Raw genomic sequence first — 17,055 nt, 5'->3', positions numbered from 1 at the left:
GCTAGGGCCAATGGGAACTGTAATCTGATTGAACACAAGTTGCCTACTCCTGTCCTATGTGATTAGAGTCAAATGAGAGACACTGGTGATGAATAGGGGTGTGCACGGACCCCCCGCTCCGCTTCACTTGCAGATCCGCCATTTTTCGGATCGGGCCGCTCCGCCCCGCCCCCGCTCCGCCCACTTCCGCTCCGCTCCGCTCGGAGCTCCGGATCCGGATCCGGAGCTCCGTTTCCCCCCCCCATAGGCTTGCATTGAAAGCTAAAAAATTATACAACTTTTTTTCTGTTCAAGTTAGAAACCTCATGTTTGGCACCATGACACCTCATGGGGATATACACATGCACGCCAAGTTTCAAAGCAATCCCATCATCCCCTGATTTTTGGCGAATTTTTGAAAATCGGGCACCCCACACACAACATCCCTGCGAGGTGTGTTAAAAAACACGGGGAAAAGCCCGTTCAGATGAAGAAAGAGAAGTTTCCCAGAATCCCAAGTTACCTGTTTTGCCTATGCCCTCCTCCAACTTTGGGATCATCATGACCGGGAGCTGACTCTGCCCCTCAGCCCTTTGAAAAAGGTATTTTTCCCGCCGATTTTTTAAAAAATTCTAGCCCGCGACCCGTACGATGCAGAAAGTTGAGAGTGGTCTCAAAATGACCCCCATCCACGACTCTCTGTGCACAAGAATTTTCAGAATGATAGCTTAACCCCCCCCCCAGTTATCCCCGATTCTTTCCCTCAATGCAATCCTATGGGCGAAAAGCCGAAAACGCAGTTTGAGCCGCGCGGTTGACCCGATTTTCACAAAAATATAGCCCGTGACCCGTACGATGCAGAAAGTTGAGAGTGGTCTCAAAATGACCCCCATCCACGACTCTCTGTGCACAAGAATTTTCAGAACGATAGCTTAAACCCCCCCCAGTTATCCCCGATTCTTTCCCTCAATGCAATCCTATGGGCGAAAAGCCGAAAACGCAGTTTGAGCCGCGCGGTTGACCCGATTTTCACAAAAATATAGCCCGCGACCCGTACGATGCAGAAAGTTGAGAGTGGTCTCAAAATGACCCCCATCCACGACTCTCTGTGCACAAGAATTTTCAGAATGATAGCTTAAACCCCCCCCCCCCCAGTTATCCCCGATTCTTTCCCTCAATGCAATCCTATGGGCGAAAAGCCGAAAACGCAGTTTGAGCCGCGCGGTTGACCCGATTTTCACAAAAATATAGCCCGCGACCCGTACGATGCAGAGAGGTGAGAGTGGTCTCAAAATGACCCCCATCCACGACTCTCTGTGCACAAGAATTTTCAGAATGATAGCTTCAAAAACAACGTAGTTATGCGCGATTATTTGCCGCAATGCAATCCTATGGCGAAATGTTTTCAAGATGGCGACCGGAGCGCTCCGCCTGAACTCGGAGCTCCGAAAAATGGCCGCTTCTCTTCGCCTTGCTTCTAGGGGGTCCGCGGTCCGCTCCTACTCCGCCTCTGGGTAAGGCGGAGCAGGCCAATCCGCTACTGCTTCTACGCTCCTAATCGGAGCGGAGCACATCCCTAGTGATGAATACACCAGCTTCACTCTGTCTGCTGCTGTCTACAACACCCATGTTGGCAGCAGAAACTGACTCTCCTCAACTGAGTTCTTTGTGTAATTTAGAACACTGGAAGATCAGAGATCTAAATCATGCAGAAAGCCTTCATAAGTAGAGGAGCACCACACACACCCTGAGACAGTTGTCCTCCAGCTTGTGATGGGCGATGGTGATGGAGATCATGGATCTAGCATGTCCAACTCTTCCTGCTAAAGCAGCAGTGGATATGGGACACTATGGCACTAATCAGGATTTTGTTTTAAAACAAACCCTATATTCTATTTAATTCTGTACAAGTATTCTGACAATTTAGGGGCCTTTTGGGGTGGTGGTGGAAATATCTGTTCCCAGCAAAAACACAAAAAGAAAAGCTATATTTGACCCGAAATTTAAAGTAGAATAACTCCTGGTGCAATCCTTAAAATAAAAAATGAAAGTAACATGACCACACTGATTTCTGGCAGGAAAGCTAGTAACCTTATCCTGAAAGACCTGGTAGTCTGCCAATTAACAAGCAACAAATTAAAAACTTCCATAATGATTGCCTAGCAGTCGTTTACACTTCACTAAGTCAACACCTTAAGATGCTTGAAGTATGAAAGCTATTTGTGATCTTTTTCTGGGTGTTTTGGTGCAAAAAAGAAAAAGAAGGCGCAAGCTGCTTATCACACATGACAGCATATTGTTGTTGGTTTTCCCCTCCCCCCATTTTAAATCTTCAGCTTTGTGACAGCTTTTTCTAAAAATATAGTTCTCTCCCGCTTTGTCTTTCATCTGAGTCAGGGTTTTAGCACCGGTGTCAATTTTCCTGGATGGTTCCTGCCCCTGATGCTTTTTATTTATTTATTTAAATTTTAATCCAAGACATTTTTTATGCCAGACCCAGTACAATTCACACATGACAAAAAGCAGGAGGACAATTAAAAGCCCAAGGACTTTGGAAGTGATGAAGCCACTCCAGATGTTCTTCTGTCAAATCTGTCTGTTCCTTTGACTACATAATTGGTTTCATATAAAATTCACAGGATTTTCCTTGGTTGGGTTGTTATATTATCTAGCATTTCAAGCTTCTTCTTTTCTTTCTTTCTTCCTGGACTTGACAATAAAGATACACACCAGCCATTGCTTACTATGGCAGCTCCATATGCACCTCCTCAATGTGGTTTAGCACCTACATTCTTTGTGTGTTAAGAGTGGAATATGTTCTTGTGAACATACAGAGCTCCGGCTATTGGGCGGTATAGAAATGTAATAAATAAATATAATTGTTCAGCTCCTAGTTCTTCCACAAAGGATCTCACAGGATATCTTCTGGTACACAGGGTGGCAAGTTCTCAAAGCAGAACTTGAAGCTGAAGCAGGAGTGTGTGTGTGTGTATGTGTGGGGGTTGCATAAGTGAAAAGAACTGGAGAAATCGGTCTACCTTTTGGACACTGTCCATTTCTACACCAGACTGGTGTAGAGGGAGGGAGGAGGGAAGGATCGCACGATATCCTGGTGGTGAGATCCTCCCCTTACTCCACATGATGGTGTGACAGGAAGGAGGGTGTCGCGCCTGCCATTTTTATTTTTTAAAGGAACTGAGCACATCTGCACTCCAATGAATAGTGAGTTTTAAAAAAAGCCCTGACCCCTCCCCCCCCGATTCCTCCTGGCTTGGCTGATTCCCTCTACTGCTCCCTGCTACTTGCGGGGAGAAGGGGAGAAGCTGGGACAGGCAGCCACACCTCCCATGGTCTTGGGATGATCCTGAGACTGTGGGAAGAATCAGATTTTCCCAGGGAGTGTTTATCCCTGGGAAAACCTGTGCTCGTCCCCCCTGCCCCCTGGAGTCCCTGTGCATCATTTGGATGCACAAGGACTTGGCCATGATCACCCCCCATTTTTGGTCTGGTGTAGAAATGGTCACTATCTCCTGTTTTACTGCTATTGTCTGTTTGTGACAACCATCAGCCACCATTTTCTCCCAGAACGTCCCAGAGCAATGCTTTCATGATGTAATATTATCTGCAGGGTATTCTCTGTGTATATGTGTGTGTGGGGGGGGGGGGGGATGGCAGCCAGAAAAAAGAATGTGTGTGCTACCTCACTCATCCTTGGGGGAGTGGTATAAAAATATTGTAAATAAATAAATTTTGTGTCTCCACATTGGTGGCCTGTGAATAGTCTATGAAAGGGGGAGACGTTTTGTCACAGCACTACCTTCCCGGTGTCCTTGGTTTCACTCACAGAAAGCTAAGCAAGCTAAGATTAGGCCAGACTACCCAAAGGATATTCTCCTGCTATATATACATGACCAGATCCTAAGGTCATGTTCAGAGGCCTTTCTCTAGATGCCTCCTCCAAATGAGGTGAAGCAGGTAGCTACTAAGTTGGTGCTTTTCAGATCTTTGCACTGCTGTTGATCTCTGACGTTGGTTTTACTTTGGTCTTATTGTGCGGTGTTTTAAAGAAAGGGATGATGATGATGATGATGATGATGATGATGATGATGATGATGATGATTGGCAGTGTCCAATGTTTGTCCTATGTAGAGAAAAGCCATTTTGAAATGAATGGGACTTAAGTCATGACTAATTTAGGACCCATTCATTTCAATTGGTCTACTCTATATACAACTAACATGGGACCCTGTTCTATGTTTTAAGTTCTTAGATTTTATGGCTTTAACCTCTATTTTGTGAACTGCCCAGACAGCTTCAGCTATCAGGGTTCGGGGATTTCCTGGGGTCCCATTCCAACCCTCTGCAATTCCCAAGATGGCCTCTCTCCATTCCCCTGGCTCCACTCCCTTTCCCCCCAACCACAGATCATGTGTGGGCCTTCCTAGACGAGGCCTTAGCATGCTTTGAGACCCGGTTTCCCTTCTGTGCGTCCAGAAGACGCACAGGGGAATCCGAGCCCAGGCCGCACTGAGGCCTCCTCTAACGCGCCATAAGCGAAGTCGCTTATGGCATGCCTTTTTCACAGCCCCGGCCTCAGGCCAGGGCTGCGAAACGTCTAGGAAGGTCTGTGGCTTTTTGTGGCTACTCGCTTACTCGCGAGTAGCCGCGAAAAGCCACGGACCTGGCACAGCGCTCTTACGAGCGCTGTGCCCATCGGCCCGGGGGGGGGGAAGAAAGGGGCAGGGGGAAGGCCAGACCCGGCAGGACGGGGGGGAGAGCAGGCATCGGGGATGGCAAGGGAGGGGGGCTTTGCCCGGGCAAGCGCCGGGCGCCGTCGCCCAAGCAAGCAGGCAACCGGCGCTGCCAGGGCAAGGCCGGGGGCAGGGAGGGGGGGGCTTCATTTTTTTTAAAAAAAATTGAACTTACCTGGTCCGGAGTCTTCGGGCCACATGTGGCCCCTTTAAACTTTTTTTTAAAATGTCGGATGCTGCAGGGTTTCCGTCGTCCCTGCGCGTTGTGTGTCTGGAAGCCCGGGCGGCACGCGCTAATGTCAGCGCGCTGCCGCCCCGCCTCCCTGCTGGTTTATCCCGGCAGGTCTAGCAAAGCCCTGTGTCTATTGTGCACTATTCTCCCTATTCTAAAAGGTTGAAATGCTTCTCCTAAGGCTTAGTTACTGGCTGTGTGCTTTAAACTGCAATAAGCTGCTATGGGGTTTGCAATTTTGGCACAAACTGTGTTGCCTTTGGCATTGCTCCATTTGCCTTCAGCCCCATCCAGCACTGGAATGTGTTCCTGGAGAATCCAAAATTGAATTCTGTCCTCAGACTGAAAGAGGTTCCCCACCCCAGTAAAGTGAAGGGTGTCTCCATATATAGGGATGGATGGATGGAACTCACCCATGCTCACTGCCCCTGCCCCCTGGAGGACTCAGAGAGCATTAGCTCCTTGATGTGAGCCACCATTTTTATTAGGGCTGTGCTCCACTTCGCTTCGGATCAGAGAAGTGATAGTGAGGCGGCCTGATTCACCTCCGATAAAGGCAGAGACGGATCGGGTCAGGGGAGCTACGTATTGAGATGAAGTGGATCAAGACCAAGCAGATCTTTTGCCTCAATCTGGAGCTCTGAAAAAAAGGTAAGTGGGGGCTTACTTGCAGCTGCTGCAGTCCCTGCGGTGACGGCGGCAGAGCCAGGTAAGGGGCAGTGGGGAGGGCAGCTTTCCTGGCTCCATTGCGATTTGGCGGTGGCTTCAACTGAGCCTGAGGATGCAAACCGGAAGACCAGGCTGTGCTGGTCTTCCTGTTTGAGTCCTCGGCCTCAGTTGAAGCCTCCCCCGGACTGCAACAGAGCCAGGTAAGGGGGGAGGAAAGAGGGGTTGGTGCCGGCACCGCAGTCCATGTGGTGACAGTGGCGGAGCTAGGTAAGGGGCAGGGGGGAGGGCAGCTTACCTGGCTCCATCACGGTCTGGCGGTGGCTTCAACTGATGCTGAGGATGGTCTTCCTATTTGAGTCCACAGCCTCAGTTGAAGCTGCTGCCAGACCATGATGGAGGCAGGTAAGTTGTCAGGGGGTGGGGGGGGGGCCTTACGTGGCGCTGCTGCCACGGAGCTCTGATTCAGATCCGGAGCACCGCAGCGAAGCAGAGCGGACCACAGGCAGATCGACGCGAGGCAGAGCTGACCTGATCCAGAAGTTGCAGATCGGGAACCGGAGCAGATCGGGGGGTCCGTGCACAGCACTAATTTTTATGCAAGATGGCCACTATGTAATTTTCATATTTTTAATGTTGCACAAAATGGCAGCCATACAGGGTGCAAAGAGCTCCTTTATGCCTCTAATGTTGCCTCTAATGTTGCATAAAGGGACCCTCTACATTATAGGTGTAGAACACACACACACACCGGTTATGCCTCTGATGTTGCAGAAATGGTTCTTTATGGCCACCGTTTTGCACAACACTTTTGTTCAGTTTCGCTATTTTTTCTATGATGCCAACAGAGTTCTCACTTTCTTATGCTGAGTGAAATTATTACAGATATAATGCGTATACAGGCTCTGCCACAGTGTGGCCTTGTAAGAAAAGGTCAACATCTACTGTATCTCCCATTATAATTATACCAATATATTTTGTATGTCACTGTTTCTCAGGGCCTGGTGTGCTGACATGGAAGTGCTAAATTTGTACTAAAAGAATAAACCACCTAGACAGACAGTTAAATTGATACACAAGCAAGTCATGCAGAGATTTTCTTTTTCATTTGAGGTCACATCAAAGACAAAGGTGTCATATCAACAGTACATCATACACTGGTATGATAGTCATAGATCTTGTTGCTTTGGTAATTAGCAAGTTTATGAGAGCGTAATGGTCCATTATTCTCAAATGATTTGCTTGGAATTTGCTCTGACTTTATAAAGTGAAATTTGCAACCCTATAACTGCGATTGTTGCAACTAAAGTCTGAGGGCCTTGCTAGACCTACCTGATAATCCGGTGGGGAGTAGGGGTGAGGCCGCACAGCAGCTAGCGCGGGCCGTCACCCCTAGCTAGACATAACACGTGACGGGGTAAGGGAAAGCCCCATAGCATCGGCCATTTTAAAAAAAATTAAAGGGGCCATGTGCGCAGGAGTGCACCAACGAAAAGGTAAGTCTTTTTTTAAAAAAATAAAGGGTTCCCTGCTCCCCCTGCCCCCGATTTCCCCCTCCACAATGTCTGATGCCCTCCCGCCCACTCGCTCGCCCATCTGCCCCCGCTCGCCATGTCCGATACCCCCTCCACCCCTCTGGCCACAATCTCCCCACCCTGGCTGCGTTCTTCTTCACCCCCCATCCCCGATCTCCTTGCCCTGGCCCCGTTCTTCTTCACTCCCCATCCACCATGTCTGATGCCCCCCTGCCTGATTGCCCACCCGATCACCATGCCCGCCTGATCACCCGCCCGCCATGTCCGATGCCCCCTCTGCCCCCCGTGATCTCCCCACCCTGGCTCCGCTCTTCCCCCCCATCTCTCCTGCCGGGTCCACTCTTCCCCCCTGGCCCCCATCTTCCCCCCGTGATTTTACCCCCACCGGCCCGATGGACACAGCACTCCTATGAAGCACCGTGCCCAGTGCGCAGCTTCTCCTGGCTACTCGTGAGTAAGCGAGCAGCTGGGAAAAGCCACAGAAACAGCTAGACCTTCTGCAGCTCTAGGCTCAGCCTGGGGCTGCGGAAAAACTGGGCCACAAATGGATCCAGTTATCCCAGGTCAAGGGAGGGTTTAGCCCGGCCTGACCCCGGGATCCCCTGTGCGTCATCTGCACACACAGCAGGGAGCCCGAGCCTCGCACCGGGCTAAACCCTCATCTAGCAACTGCCTGAGAGGAACTGTAGCAAGGATATTGTGACTACTGAGAAATTAAATGCAGCTTTTGGTAAATATTCATGATTTATTTATGATCTTGATATCCATCCCAGATATCTTGACAATATGGAACATTATTAATAGTCAGAAGAATAGTTTTCATTAATATTGCTACAAATGATAAATAAGATGCCTAACAGTGGTGATTTAAAATAAAATATATCACTCATAGTACATCAAGGCTAGAATTAGATCTACTAAAGTCTAAAATAAACATCTGATAAGCATGTTACAATATATTAAGAAGACTTTAGTTCAAGTGTCTAATCAGCAACAAAAAACATTGGGTGACTTTCGGAAGGTCAGTGCTTCTGAGCTTAACCTACCACACCATCATTGAAATAAAATGGAAATAATCTCACATACATTGTTCTGAACTCTTTCAAGATATCTGAAAGTACTTGGTGGCTCTATCAGAAGCAATCAATCTGACCATAAGTGAGCCATAACAATATGTCACTCCATAGGCATGTAATATGGGCCCAGTTTGCCTTCACAAGGGTTGTTTTTCTATTGGAGAGAAAATCTATAAGAGACACATCTCTGATATTTTTTCTGTCTGGCCTTGATCATGATGGGCATCCAGTTTTCTAAGGGAATCACTGGATTTACCCTGACAGTTTCCCCATGGTGATACTACAACAAAGGAAAGCCATCATGTACATCAAGGGTGGGCAATTTATTGTTTCAGTTTGCTTTTGATCTGGATTTACCCAGTTTGCACCTCCCGGATTGAACACAGACTTGGATGCAATCTGCGGTCAAAGTCGTAGCTTGTGTAAATTTAGAAAATGTGCATTAAAAATGCATACTTTAGAAAAATGTGCATCAATACACATTAATCAATGGGAGAAGAATTTGTACATTTCAAAGAAGTGCACAATTGATGTGTACTCTTGGGAAAACATGCATGAAAATGCACACAGATTTTCATTCAAAAAACAAACAAAAAACAAAGTTTGTAATCTGAAGTGGACTCGAATTGGAATGAGCTTTGAGATTGAATTGGGAGTTCAGCAAGCTTGAATTTTGCTGGTTTGTGCATCCCTATGCAGGACCAGCTCTATGCATGTATCCCGTGGAAGGTATAAATGTCTGACTGCATTGGCCTGAGTTGAGCAGGTCACATAAAAGAGTATGGTGTGCTCTGATATATATGTGGGTTTGGGGGGTGAGATTTTATTTTGAACAAGCATAAATATTCAGTAGTTGTGTTAGGGTCATGGAAATTCCTAAATGAATAATTTAACTTCATTTGACACATTAGACCGATATATTCTAACATAGATCTGCAGTAAGCATATCTGTTTGCAAACAAATTATGGTCATATTCATATTTTGCAGGTAATGCATGAAGTGGTCCTTAAGTAAGAAGCTATTATGAGTGCCATTCTATCATATTTATTTAGGGCATCAGAAAAATAGAAAGAAAGAAAGAATAATCCATGTAAATGCCGCTACATTTAATTGCATCTAATTTTAAAGTACTTTTCATCAGCTTCTGCATGTGGGTCTCTACAGATTTTGTTCTCATTAAAATTCCCCCAGGGGAATCAATTTTGAATAAACCATGCTATGAAATGGCAGCATACTTGAGATTAATCTATTTAAAAAAAAGAAAAGAAAAGAAAGAAAGCAAGAAAACAAAATGGTTAACAGGGATGCAGACTTAAATAGAAACACACACATGCCTACAATAACAATTGTGATGCTTGTTACATACATGTAAAGAGAAAACATTCAGCTCAACTTACATTTGGATTTTGGAAATTAGCTACACGGAAAATCTGTCTTGAAATTCGGTCCCAATTTGGGGCCTGACAGACACCCATAATGACCTCAACTTGGCTCACATTTGTAAACCAAGCCATGGGTAAGGTCCCAGAACCTGGGAACTTTTTGCATTTCTTTTAACTTTGCATAAATAGCCATTTGTGCAAAATTGCAGCCTCCAATAATAATTGGAGGAGTCCAGCATGTCTTCCAATTATTATTGTCTCTCTGCGTTATCACTGTTAGTTTTAGGATACTAATGCAGGCTGAAAGGAGAATCATTCTAATGAGTGCTTTCCCCAGTGTTCTGGAAATGTTTCCATAGATTTCAGTAATTGGAGATGTGAAATCTTGAAATTACAGACACAAAAGAGGCAAAAGAATTGCTTACCCAAAAGATGGTGCCAACCAGTGTGTATGGATTGTGGCTATTTTGGTATCCATTAATCTCCGATTTGAACAAAATGTTTTGGCTAGCACTGAATGTTCTGGCAATGTCCACTGAATAGAATCAGCTCTAATACAGCAGCAAAGAGTTGGCAAGATCAGGCTCTTCCATATGTAAATATTGGCAGAGATTTAAATAAGTGTGGTTATCGGAATTATTCACATTTATTTTGTGGATAGAGGTTGGCTGTCGGGCTTCAAGAACTGCATCTGCCAGGGGCTCTTTGGGTAGATAGGAGGGACTTTGATCAATATACAATATTCACGATAAAAGCAGTACACTCTTCTTTGACGTGGGGAAAAAACTTTTTCATATTGGACAGCTCCAGAGTGTCCCACTCAACATTTGGACAGTGGGTTGTGGGTACGGACGCTGGAGAAATTTGAGATGGACTAAATGAGTTTCGATTTCCAATCTGCAGAACCTGCTGTGGACTACACAACCCAGCCCTCATGGTATCAAAGGACTTTCAAATTTCTATTTCTTTTTTTAACTTTCCTGAAAATTATGCAAATTCATTTTCAGGAAAATATGCAAGTTTCTGCTGAGACATATGCCATGCTGAGAAATATACGTGTGGGAAAGTCAAATGGAATGGGCTGCAATATGCTAAATCTTATGTACTAACAAATTACGTAAATTCTTGTGATCTTTCCTACACAATTATTTGTGTGTTTTTCCACATAATGGGGAAAAATTGAATCTGTTTGTGAGCAGATGCCAGAATGAATGTTACTGCTCCATCCACGAAGCACATGCAGGATGGATTTCACAAAATCTGGACATCCCTTGTTGTGGGACTGAAGCAACAGGAGTGTGAGACCATCAGGCAAAGGGCTAAAGCACACATTCCAGTGGAGGCTGGTGCCTCCGATTTCACCAGGGCTGGGAATTTGATCTGGGCTTCTGTCAGAACCAGCCAGAACTCTAAAGGAGCTATAAAAGGCGCTGAACTCATTTGGGGATAGGGTTTAGCACCTTGGATAGTGCCTTTAGAATTCTGGCTGATTCTGACTGAAAGCTGGAATGGATTCCAAGTCCCACTGAAATCGAGCCACCCGCTTCGACTGACAGATTATGATGACTTTGTAGCATGTAGCTCTATATAATAGTTTTGTGTATTCTTGCATAAGTGCCCCCCCCTCTCTCTCTCTCTCTCTCTCTCACACACACACACACACACACACGGTAGGAGGTTAAAAGGGGGGATCATCCATTGACTCCAATGGAGACACCCCAACCTTTTAACTCCTCTCCTGAGGATGGAGGGAGGTGAAATTTTGGGGAAAATAGATTGGGGAGGATCCCTGGAGCACTGTGGTCATGATCCAGATTTGGACTGTGTCCTTACACAACAGTAAAGAAAACAAACAGAGCTATGCACTATGTGATTATCATAACATGCAGCGGTTCAACACACAAGATGAAATGATGCATCCTTACTGGGGCTTTCTGCTTCTAGATTCTTTGCAAGGGTAAGATTGATTCCATTACACAGGCGGACATGTCGTCTGAACCAAAGAAAGTCCTTTCTCATCAAGTTCTATGTTTCTATATGTTTCATTTTACAGCCGTTTGATAATGCAGTGATTATAGCACAACACTATCATTTCACACAGTCGATAGATCGGATTAACATCCCTTATGGCATTATCTCTAATCTTTTTGGAAGCGGGATAAATGTCATAAACCATGGAAGGGAACTTGGAGGTTGACAATGTCATTTAAAGGACCCACAAACTTCCATGAGCAATCCATCATGATAGCATAATATAAGACCCTTGTGAAGAAGCTTGTAGTTTGGTACCAAGGCAAACTACACCAGCCATTCTTGTTCTAGGAAGTGTAGTATTTTTCAAACCCAATCATTCATTCAACAGGCTTAATCTGTTTGTTTGTTTGTGGTTTTAACTCAGTGTTCTTGAGATGCCTCTAGCAAAGCAATTGTCCTTGTGTTCTTCTTCTCCATATCAGAATAGTCCACTAGGACTTAAAAAAAAATTGGTTTCTGCTTTGATTTCTTTTTGTATATACTTCCAAATGACAGTCTTTGTGCCAAGATTTAGCAGTTTGAAACACTTGAGATATTAAACCTTGAAAGATACTATTTATAATGGAAATTGTGACAGAAATGTGAGAACACATCAAGGATGTTTTGAGGGTACAAATAAGAATTTATAATCCTCTCGACCTCCCCCTTTCCTTTCTTATTAGTTACTAATAACTGTGGTTGGGGAAGCTAACATGGTATATCTTTCTAAACCAAATGATTCTTGTCCACACAAAAAATTGATGCATTAGATTTTTATTTTATTTTTTGTCAACAGCCTGGCCCTTTGCCACTTTTACAGGGTCACCATGCAAAAATATTTTTGTGTTTGCTACCATCTAAAAGATTCCTTCTGTCACCCTGTCACCATGAAATATATTTGATTTGCTTCTATGTGGCAGATACAAAATTTGTACAGGGCATCTTTCAGCTCTAACAAAAATTGTACATTCAATGATTATGAAAAACAACAACAAACCCTGCTGGTTTAAGATTAGAGTTAAGGCTTTCTCATATTGGCTCAAGTTCCACAAAGTCAGGAAGTTGCAAGCTAAGGCTGATGCCTTAACTAATGTGTTAATGCCAGTGATGATATTGTGCAATGGCATAAATTATGTTTGTTTACAACTTACCCTCCATGCACCTGTACGTCTCCTTAGTCTTTCAGGCCCAAATTCAGATGGAGAGAATTGAGCGCCTGGGACAAGCAAAGTTGTCCCAGGTTGTCCTGGTCCTGTATTGCCTTATGAAGCTTCTGAGCCTTCCTGTATTGTTTGAGTAATCCTCCTCTGAGTTGATCCATGCCAGTTTGTTTTTACATCAGTATTGGGCAGAATGGGTTAAGCAGTGGTAGATGGGGGTTTCCTCTGTTGCAAAAGGGCTGAGAGTGATACTGTTACTAAATACTTGGGTTATGTGCTCGTAGCTGTGTTTCTAGTACCATTGTGATTGATAATTAGGGGTGTGCACGGACTCCCCGCTCCGCCCCGCAGGCCGATCCGTAAATTTCGGATCGGCCCGCTCTGCTCCGTGCCGCTCCGCCCATACTCCGCTCCTCTTCGCCGCAGAGCTCCGAAGTGGAGGGGAGTGGTGCCAGGTAAGGCTGGGAGAGGAGGGGGGGGGCAACAGCGGCAGAGCCTGGTAAGGGACCAAGGGGGAGGGGGGCCTTACCTGCCTCCATCCGCAGTCTGTCGGCTTCTTCAATTGAGCCCACGTGCTTCCCAGACTTCCTGGTTGAACCACGGGCTCAATTGAAGAAGCCGACAGACCGCGGACGGAGGCAGGTAAGGGAGAGGAGGGCGGGGGGTTACCGGGCCTTGCCACCGTCTCTGCCCGTGCAGCGACGGCGGCAGAGCCTGGTAAGGGACCAAGGGGGAGGGGGGTCTTACCTGCCTCCATCCGCAGTCCGTCGGCTTCTTCAATTGAGCCCACGGTTCAGCCAGGAAGTGCGGCCTAGACTTCCTGGTTGAACCGCAGGCTCAATTGAAGAAACCGAGGGACCGCGGATGGAGGCAGGTAAGGGAGAGGAGGGGTTTTTTACCGGGCCCTGCCGCTGTCGCCGCATGGGCGACAGCGACAGTGGCAGGGCCCGGTAAACCCCACTTACCTTTCCGGCGGAGCTCCGGATCGAGGCGAAGGATCCGCCTTCACCTCGATCCTCTTCGCTCCGCTCCGCCGGCCCCCCAATCCTCTTCGCCTCTGCCTTAAGGGGAGGCGAAGCACCCCGCTCCGCTTCTAATTCGCCGGTCCAATTAGAAGCGGAGCACATCCCTATTGATAATGGTATCAGGAATGAGAAATGCCAACACAAGTGGTTTTTTTTTAAGAATAATACATCTTTTGAGCTATTTCAGCCTCCTTCCCCTCTTGTTTCCATGCCATCAGCATGCCAACTAGTGCTGAGGGATCTTCACTCAACCCCTATACCTTTTTCTTGTCTCACTCACTCTCACATGCCAGCAATCAACAAAACTGCCCATTGCTGCTGCTGTCCCCCTGACCCCTTTGTCTCTCTTCACCTCCTCCTTCTCCTTTTGTTTCATTCTCAGCTCTTTCCTCAGTGATGGCAGCAGTGAGGGGGCATTTTGCTGGACAACACCATGAGAGAGGGAGAGAGAAAGGAAGAGGGCTTGGGGTGGGTGGGGTGGGTTCCTGACCCCAAAAACCAATAAAATCCAGTTGAGGAAAGAGAACAGGGAGGAGGAAGAGGAGGAGGAGGAGGAGGAAGTCTTTAAAGCCACTCCTACTGGTAAGAGTTATCATTCCAGTAGGCTGAATCTAGAGAAATTCATTTTGGCTCTTTTTTTATCAGGAATTACCCAATTCACATCTTACAGACTGCACTCAGACTCAGATGCAACCTGCTGTTGAAGTCTGTACATTTCCAAGCTTGCCATGTGATATGCGATCCAAAAAAGTGCATTCAACAGCATGCGTACATTTGAAAAAACTGCATGAGGAAGTGTGTACTTTTCAAACCCTCGCTCAAATACAGTTTAATCAATGGGAAAAGAATGTGTCCATTGTGAAGATGTGCACAATTGACACACACATTTGGAAAAGATCTGCAGAAATATGGGCAAATGAAACATAATTTTTGTGAATTGCCCAGAGAGCTCCGACTATTGGGTGGTATAGAAATGCAATAAATAAATAAATAAATAAATAAATAATCATGAACAAGAATTTTCTGCACTCCCAAAGAGATCAGATTTTCACCTTATGCAAGAGGTGTTTCCTTGAATAAGGGACAAAACTTATTGGGAGGCAAAACTAGATGAAAATAGAGAGCTTAACCTTAGTTTTCTCACTTATGCAATGAGATTAGTTGCATCTGATATTTCTGAGCATTTGGAAATGAACTGTGGTTTCTGTGTAATCATTTGTGAGTGGAGAAGGAAGCATAAATAAAGACACAAACACCAGAGGTTGGGGTAAACTAAGGCCTCTTTATTTAAACAAGGGAACTTCACCCACCCACCCTGGATCTGTATGTGAAAGTGCAGGAATCAATTAGATCCTTTCTTCAGGCACCTAGCCTGCCATTATGGGTGAGCCACTTTCCAAAGCCAGGAGTTGGGTAAACCAGCCCGTCTCTTATGGGACACTTAAGTATGAGAAGACCAGCCTGCGTCATCCCCACTCAGTGCTGCAAAGCTCCAAGTAGATGAGACAGGAGGGTCCCCAAAGACAAATCATATCCTGACAAGAAGCTGCAAAGCCCTGAGGAGCAGGACCTCCAGATAGGCCAGTTACCAAAAGGTGTCAGCGTGCTCACTGTCCCTATTGTAATATGCAAATTCCCACACACCCGTGTCAATCCAATCTAATCCACCTATTTACTCACCCTCCGCTAATTTTAATTCCAGTATGTAGGCAAAACCCCGTGGCAGGTACTTCCTACTCAGCCCTCCCCTCCCAAAGGGAGTGACTGGCTAATCCCAAACTAGTTAAAAGGAGGGAGGGAGCCGGAAAGCGAAAGAGGCCGACCTTCAGGAGAGCAGGCCTTAATAGGCTCTGCCTCCCCCACGCTTCACACTGCCCACATGTCCTTGCATCTGCAGCATCTTTCTCCTCCTCCTTCCCACTTGCAAAAGTCGCCCCCATCCAAGCCGTTCTGGGTGGGCGGGCAGCAGACTTGTGTTTATATATAATTATAGCACTTATTGTGTATGCTGTTCCAAATACAGGAAGGAAACAGTATGCAAAAACCTGCTTCTTCACACACCTCTTCTGCATCACGGCCATAGGAGGCACATGCATTTATTTCTAAAGTGAATGTGAAATGAAACCAATGCCCCTCCATTCATTTCTGATTAGTTTCTATGAAACAAATAAAAATATAGAAACGAACTGGAAAAACACATGAAAATCCTTTTTATTCTGGGTCTTCCATTCATTTCTCATACAAGGGTTTCCTGAAGTGGGCAGGAGACGTAGCATTGCATTGCGTGGCAGATCAATTTGAAGCAGAAGGAAGAGCATGGGCTCATCTACATCAGCCAGGAAATTCCAGTATGTAAGTGGTATATAAAAGAGAGGAGCCACACTACTGCTTTATAGTGGTATTGAAGTGCACTGACAACTGTTGGGGCACATTGACACATGCCATATACTGCGTTCATACTGCTATATCCTTCTTGGTGTGGCTCCTGCCTTTTATATACTGCCTTCATACCACTTTCATAGTGCAATATCCTGCTTGGTGTAGATGAGCCCAAGTCAACCTTATTTTTATTTTATTTTTTTAAAAAATGCTTGTAAAATCAACCTCGGAGGGGGGAGGGAAGGGAGTTCTATCAGGTGGGGAGGGGAGGAGCTATAGAGCCCAGGTTACAGTTTATCCTCCTCCAGCCACACTCCAGCCATTTCTACACCTAAGGATTATCCCAGGAAAATGGAGGGATTGTCCCTGCCTGCTCCCGGGATCCCCTGTGTGTCATTTGCATGCACAGGGATGATCCTGGGATGATCCTGGGATAAATGGTTGGTGTAGACTTGCCCTCCTTCTCCCTGCAAAGCATCATTGGTAGATGGGCTGAAAAGCCCGTCCAGTGAAAATAAAGCAGACTGGAGGACAGAGAGACAAAGATCGCCTTCACCACCCCTCCTACTATGCTGACTGCAGCCTGGCAGGGTAGAGGAATCTTGGAAACCTCTGGGTTCGAGGTCTTCTCAGCAGCTAGTACTCAGTTCATAGGATTGTACCCTAAACTTATGAACTGGATGTGCAATAGCTGGTCATATGTTGGTTTGGAGTGATATGTAACGTACATCACATCACCAACAACATGTTGGTATATTCATACATCATGCTAAATATATATATATAGAGAGTAATATAGAGTACCAGTGCTTTTTAAATATAAGGTCTCCTTAACTTACCTGCCATGCCAAGATAG

The sequence above is a fragment of the Elgaria multicarinata genome, chromosome 5 (assembly GCF_023053635.1).
Source record: "Elgaria multicarinata webbii isolate HBS135686 ecotype San Diego chromosome 5, rElgMul1.1.pri, whole genome shotgun sequence".
NCBI lineage: Eukaryota > Metazoa > Chordata > Lepidosauria > Squamata > Anguidae > Elgaria > Elgaria multicarinata.
Note: the sequence above shows the minus strand (reverse complement) of the source record.